This window comes from Apium graveolens, chromosome 8 (genome assembly GCF_009905375.1).
Source record: "Apium graveolens cultivar Ventura chromosome 8, ASM990537v1, whole genome shotgun sequence".
Taxonomy (NCBI): Eukaryota; Viridiplantae; Streptophyta; class Magnoliopsida; order Apiales; family Apiaceae; genus Apium; species Apium graveolens.
Window position 1 is genome coordinate 219,003,237 of NC_133654.1, and position 5,941 is coordinate 219,009,177.

General features: G+C 36.2%; 1 non-coding gene across 1 annotated transcript; it reads right to left on the reverse strand.

Annotated features, from left to right (window-relative positions):
* Positions 1 to 784: 784 nt before the first annotated feature.
* On the reverse strand, positions 785 to 892 carry LOC141681235 (small nucleolar RNA R71). Its single transcript, XR_012558675.1, has one exon. It is a non-coding gene; the product is annotated as a small nucleolar RNA R71 (small nucleolar RNA).
* Positions 893 to 5,941: the final 5,049 nt, after the last annotated feature.

Consider the following 5,941-nt stretch of genomic DNA (forward strand, 5'->3'; position numbering starts at 1 on the left):
CTTAGCATTGAACGATAGCCATATCATTGTTGCATACGTGCATAAATTGAATTTAACCTAAACGTCTCTATGGGAATGAACTAGAAAGAATTCTATATTACTTACGAACGCGTATACTTGAATGTAAATTTTAGTGCGTGTTTTCGTCCTAACAAGTTTTTGGCGCCGCTACCGGGGACTCGGTGTTAATTTTTAGTTTATGTGCTTGACATCAGTGGTCGTTAATATTCACTGACTCAGATATTTTACTTGTTTTCTTGTTGCTTTTTCAGGTACTCTAGAGATCGTGTATGCTAACGCGTTCTCGATCTCGCAAGAGAATACTGGATAAAGCGGAGGAAGTAGTAGAAGAAGTTCTTGTTGAGGAGAAAGTAGAAGAAGAAGCGATCATTACAATGGGAGAACCATATGCAAATCTGAAAGCTTTGATGGATTACTCTCAACCGAAGATCAATGATATTCATTTTAGCATTGTCAGACCAGCCATCGCGGCTAATAATTTTGAAATTAAGGCTAGCACGATTCAGATGGTGTAGAACTCAGTCCAGTTTGGGGGTTCTCCAATGGAAGATCCCAACATGCATATTAGAGATTTCATCGAGATTTGTGATACTTTAAAATTCAACAATGTTTCTGAAGATGCTATAAAGCTAAGGATTTTCCCATTCTCTCTGAGGGATAAAGCCAAGTGTTGGTTGCATTCTCTACCACCAGGCTCTATCACCAAATCGGAAGATCTTGCTCAAACGTTTCTTACTAAATTCTTCCCTATGGCAAAGACAGCAGCAATCAGAAACGCTCTTACTCAATTTGCATAGCAATCAGGAGAGTCTTTATGTGAAGATTGAGATCGTTATAAGGAGATTCTTAGAAAATGTCCTCGTCATGAGATGCCTGATTGGATGATTATCAACTACTTTTATAATGGCTTGGGAGCACAATCTAGACCCATGCTTGATGCAGCATCAGGTGGAGTGTAACACCCCCAAATCCGGGGTCGGGGATCCGGGTTGTCACGAGTTCCATTTCCCTTAATAACACTCAATCTTAATAAACAATCAACTACTCTGCACTGTGACCCCAAAATAAACACACACACCACAAGTTATAGTCTCAGAGATGAATACCCAAAAAATAACACAAGTCATTTTATTCCACATAATAAGCCATTACACCTCAAGAAGGTTCTGAATAAATTTACATTTCTTTGCCATTATTACAATTCATATTATACAAAAGTCCGGTTCTTCAATAGTTGAAAACCTAGCCTATTGGTAGCTCATACCTCAGCTACGGCGACATCAACGCTTCCAGAAAACTGCGGAACATTTTCTAACCGCTTGTGAATTGGAAGCTTGGTCATGTTCATCTTGTCTATCTGATGTTGTGTGATGAAAGAAGAAAGCAAGGGTGAGCAACAAGCCCACCGAAATAATATGTATAATAACTAACAATATATGAGCATTCTCATAGTACTCATGAAAGTCTTGGTCAAGAAGAAATGAACCAAGCTGATATCTTAACGCGACCAAGTCGCGAAATATTCAGTATATCTACATATATACTTTTCAAAATCTTGGAAGTCCTCTTCCATGCATAATACACACAGAGTTCCAGTGTATAATTGTATAAAAATATCGTTGCAAGGTGATCTCATATATTTAACCTTGTCTCAACGTTTTTCTGAAACCTTTGTCATTCATAAGACAATCATTAACTAGATATAAGTTTAAAAGATGAAGCTACAAGATACTCCAATATACTTATATCTTTTCCGAATACTACTTGAACTACCACCGTTCAATGTATAAATAGTTCATCTCATAGATTAAGCTACAAGACAAAACTTGTATAGAATCAATCTTTAAAATATCATCAAAATAAAATGAAGTTATGAGGTACTTCATTTGATGCAAACATCATTTTGAAAACTTGACCCTGCCAACACTCAACGATCGCCCAACCGTAGTGTAAGTCATATGTCATAGCCTATTTGTATATTCAAGGATTCAACTCAACTCAAATAAGAATGTAATAAGTAAATAGTGGATCGACCGTCAGAGAGATCTCGCAAAGTAATATCTGTCAAAGGATTCAGAAACAAGGTTCATCTACAGACTTGAGGAGTTAATTCACTGGAAGAAGTTCAAGAAGTTGATCATGCCTCAGTGATATAAATCAAGATCGTGGATTTAATCAAGTGACAGAGATCTCGTCAGAGTATCATTAATTACAAGGATTCAATCTGAAGAAAATCAGAGTATCAAAGTCAAGACATGAAGAAACGTCACGGAAGTTAGTCACTCATGAACCAGACAGTACATCGAGTGTCAACATTGAAGTGACGGAATTGATTCATAAGTCTCAGTGATTTTCAGAAGATTATCAGAAGATTGGATGCTGCTCAAGGTTAGTATTAATTCTCTATTAATTAATTAAGTCATATAATTTAATTAAGAAAATAAATTATATCTGCAAAGATTAATTTATTGATTAATTAAATTAATTGATTAATTAATTCAGAATTAATATTAAGGATTTTCAGGTTTTTAATTGGTTTAAAAATCTATTTAAATTGAAACAAGGCAAACTGATTGTATTAGTATGACAATCGGTATGACAATCAATAGTCATACCGAAAGTCATGCTAATTCATTTAATTGTCTTGTTAGAATTTTTATTAGATTAAAAATCTGTTATTAATCTTTGCAAGACAATATGAATTGTACTTATGTGACAATCGGTATGACAATCAATTGTCATACCGAAAGTCATGCCAGTTCAAATAGATTGTCCTGCCGAAAGTCATGCTGGTTCAAATGATTGTCTTGCTAATTTAAAAGGATAGTCTCACCGATTGTCATGCAAGCTTACAGGATTGTCATTGCAGTTCATTTGCATTCGGCTGTTTACTTAAAAAGAAAAAGAAGCAGCAGAAGTTTATCTATCCAACACACAATACAAGAACAAAAGAAAGCAGCCGCCTCTGAAAAATATCATCCTTCATCTGCAGAAATTCAAGATCAATTTCTAGTTTGTTAAAGTTAAATCCAATCCACTAGAAATCTTTATCTTGCTCTTGTGTAACAATCTAGCGGATCAAAATCCCTAGAACTTAATCTCAAATCGCGTTTAGCATTTGATTCTAATTATTGCAAAAATAGAAAAAGTTCATGTCGAATTTATTCTAGATTTGTGATAATTAATTTGAGATTAATACCTTGTAATCGATACAGTTGTTGTAACACCTTTCAAGTTTAATAATATTTTTATTTAACTTGAATTTTGTTTCACATTTTTTATTCCGCATTTAATTCGATTATTCGGTACTGTTTGTATTCAACCCCCCCTTCTACAAACACATTGGGACCCAACAATTGGTATCAGAGCCTTCTGATTAACGAACAAATCAAGATCCTAGACTTTTGTGATTTTTCAACTCCTTGAATTTTTATTTATTCAAAAATTCATAATGACTTCACATAAAGTTGGAACCGTTAAAATTCCACAATTTGATAAAGAGAATTATATCATGTGGAAGAAGAAGATGCTATTATTTTTACAAGTTGCAAATCCCAAATATTCAAACTTGTTAAAGAAGGGTATAAAAACTCCGATGGTTATTGAACCGGAGGTAATAATAGATGGTGTGGTGACTACTGAAGCTAGAACCTATCCAAAAGAGCCTGAAGATTTTACTCCTGCTGAGAAGGAAGAAGCCTCCTTGGATGCCAGCCTTCAATTAATATTAATTGATTCCCTTGATCCCTTGATGAACAGACATGTGATGAACTGTAAAAATTCCAAACACATGTGGGAAACTATTGAGGTGATTAATGAAGGCACAGAGGAAGTTAGGGAGAACAAGTTGGAAATCCTAACCTCTGAATATGAACATTTCAAATCAAATCCAGGAGAAGGAATTACTGAAGTGTTTGAGAGGTACAATGCGTTGATCAACAACCTGAACATCAATGGAAAGTATTATTCAATCAGGGAGGTCAACAAAAAGTTCCTTTTAACACTGCCAGCTCATCTTGAACATAGAATCACTGCCATTAGAGAAGCTAGAGATCTGAGTGAGATTTCTTTGGACAGGCTCTATGGAGTGTTAAAAACTTATGAGTTGGAGCAGATTCAACAGAAGGAAGTCTACGGGAAGGATAGAATGGTCAGCACATCTAATGCACTTGTAGCTGAAGGTCAACAACAACAACAATCTCAACAGTTAGAAAGAATGGTACAGTTTTCCAAGGGTGAGGAAAATGAGTTAGTAGCAGAATATGATCCTCCTACTACAAATCAATCAAGTGATGATTTTTATTCCTTGGAAGAGCTGGAGCAATTGGAAGATGAATCAATGGCCCAAATTGTCAAGAGATTCTCCCATGTCAGATTCAGGAGGAATCCCAAGCTTAAGTACAAGTCCAACTACAACAAATTCCAGAAAGGTGGATCTTCATCCTCTAACACCAGCAGTGGTGGGTACAAAACAGGGATGGTTGATCGAAGCACCATTAGATGCTATAACTGCAATGAGTTGGGACACTTTGCCACAGAATGTAGGAAGCCAAAGCAAGTAAAAAAGAACTCTGAAAGGGCTTATCTGGCAAAGGGAAGAAGCTGGGATGATACTGACAGTGAAGATAAAGATGAAGGAAATCTTGCTCTTATGGCTATTGATGGAAAAGCTTCATCGTCAAGAATAGAGGTAAAACTTTCTGATGCTGAAATGGTTTATCATCTAAGAGGTAACTTAGATTGTGCACGTCGTGATAATGAACTGTTAAGTTTACAGATCACAGACCTTGAGAAAGAGGTCAATGAATTAAGACTTGTGCACATTAATCAAGACAAATTAAAAGAACAGGTATCTTTTCTAGAGAATAGAGTTGACTGTTATAGAAAACTCGAAACTATTCTCAAAGACAAGATCACCGGTCTTGAGACTAAGGTTAGAGCCTACTTCAATTCTTGTTCGAAGGCTAAAGAGTTCTACAGTAAGCAAGCTGTTAATCAAACATCTGGAATAGGTTATGATTACAATGTTGCTATTGGAGAATTAGGCATAAACTCCCCTCCTCATGTCTGTGCTAAAGGGAGGGAAGTACCACATGTGCTTAAGGGTGTTGATGAACCCCTCTATAAAGCATCAATTGCTGAACCATTTGATGCGACCTCTTCTGTTATTCAAGAAGAAATACGTGCTGAAGATCTTGCTAATGAGAAGGTTGTTTCCAAGTCAAGTGTGTCGAAAGTTCCAGTCAAAGTTGTGAAAGCAACTGAGACTAACTCAGACACACATGAGTTGGATAACAAAAATGCCATGTCTACCATGCATAAATTGTCTGCTGTTAATCACTCTCATAAAGCATGTGGTGTTGCTAATTGTATGTCTTGTGCTTTTAATATGATGTATGCTTATTTTAATGGTAAGCATGTGTGTAATGATAAGACTACTCCTCGTCAGCATGTAAATAACAAGAAGCATGATAGGTCTAAGAATGCTAGTCCTTCTAAGGCTAGAAAGGAGACATTTGTGCCTAAGCTTAAACAGAAATTTGTTAAGGCTGTTTACAAGGTCAAATGTTCAGTCATTGAGAAAGTTGAGACAATTAAAATTAAAAATGTTGTTTTGCCTGACAAAGGACAGTTCTACAAGTATGCCGGGCCCAACCAAGTTTGGGTTCCGAAGAAGGTCTAATCCATTTGTAGTGCAGGGCATTAAACAGGTGTAACCGGTAGTGTGGATTCTTGACAGTGGATCATCAAGACATATGACCGGAGATAGAGCCCTGCTATCAAATGTGGATTGAGAAAGCTGGCCCCCTAGTTACCTTTGGAGATAACAGCAAAGGTTTATCTGAGGGATATGGCTGTTTGCAAGCTGGGAATGTTATCATTGTAATTTTGTATATTGTGCTAGGTTATTATCATGAAG